Source organism: Lathamus discolor, chromosome 3 (genome assembly GCF_037157495.1).
Source record: "Lathamus discolor isolate bLatDis1 chromosome 3, bLatDis1.hap1, whole genome shotgun sequence".
NCBI classification, from domain to species: domain Eukaryota; kingdom Metazoa; phylum Chordata; class Aves; order Psittaciformes; family Psittacidae; genus Lathamus; species Lathamus discolor.
This window is the reverse complement of record NC_088886.1, coordinates 80744914-80746376: the sequence shown is the minus strand read 5'-3', so window position 1 is coordinate 80746376 and position 1463 is coordinate 80744914.

The window sequence follows — 1463 nt, the reverse complement described above, 5'->3', positions numbered from 1 at the left end:
CCATGACTGTGAAGTCCACCACTAAGCCATGTCAGTAAGGGCCTCATCTGAATGCTTTCAGGGACAGTGATTCCACCAGTTCCATGGGCAGCCTGTTCCAGTGCTGACCACCCTCTCTGTGAAGAAATTTTTTCTAATACTGAGTTTAAACCTCTCCTGGTGCAGCTTGAGGCCATTACCTCTTGTCCTATAACTTCTTATATAAATTCACTTATACTTCTTTCTCATTTTAAAATCTGGCTTTCTAGCATTTCTAACATACTAGCATTTTGGTTTAGATTGGCATTGTAAACAGTTGAAGTGATTTTTAAATTATTTTGTAGTACATTTAACTGCGAATATGAATCTGATACAGCTGGCAGTGAACAGCAGAAGATTTACATTTGGTTGACTTTCCCCTTTTCATATAAATGGGAGTTAGCATTTATTCTTTCAGTTACAAGTTTGATTATGATCTAGAGACTCTTGTTAAAGTGCTGGCTAAAAGGAGTGCCACAAGCAATATGTTTTCATTTTGTTTGCAGCTAGGGAAGTTTTGTTGAGTGTAGTGCTGTGCCAAAGCTGTAGAAGTAGTTGCTTTTTTTCTGCAGTGTGAAATTGAGCCCAGATATTTCTTGAGCAACAAGCACTGGTGACTTAGAGAAATAATTACTCATTCATTGTACTTTTAAGCTTTGGAGATAGGTCAAAACAATTTATATTGAAGGTACTTTCTAAAACACAGTGATACATCAATTTATTGTTGATCTTGACTGGAGAAAAGTATGTACCGGTTATTACTCACCTCAAAAGGAATTTGGGTAGATGTATCCTGTGCTCCATTTCTGAGTAGTGTAGAGAAGTTCATTAGTTATGAAATCAGCGCTTTTTTGTTTTCTTGCTCTTTCATGCAGAACACAACAGGAAAAAGAGAGGCTCATCTTTGCAAGATAATTATTATTTAGGTGTTACTTTACAGCATGGACAATGAAGCTGATATGAGTGGATAAAAAGGGACAAATGAAATACACCTTGCCTGTTTTCACTAAGCACCTTTCTCTGTGCATTCAGAAGACTTCTTTTTTAGCACACTGAAATAAAGCAACAGAATATCAAACAAAGTAAAAGGAAATTGAGTGACCTGATCTCTCTCTCTCTCTCTCTTTTTTTTTTTTTTTTTTTTTTTAATAGATGTGAAAGTAGTAGTAGTGAGGATTTTTATTCTGACAAATCTGTTTTTCTAATGTGTTACAGGTATTGGAGCCAGCTGGTATGGAGTGAGGTGCAGTGTGACTATGAACACTCAAGACTTGGCTACACAAAGAGAAATAATAAGTGCTATCCAAGGCAGCAATACAAGTGGTTTGAAGGATCTGTGGATGGTTGCTTTTCCTCACAATGTAAAAATTGAGCTAACTTGTGGTATGGAAAGTTTTCAAGATAAAATGACAATACACTGATTTTTGTATGAAGGCTGAATATAT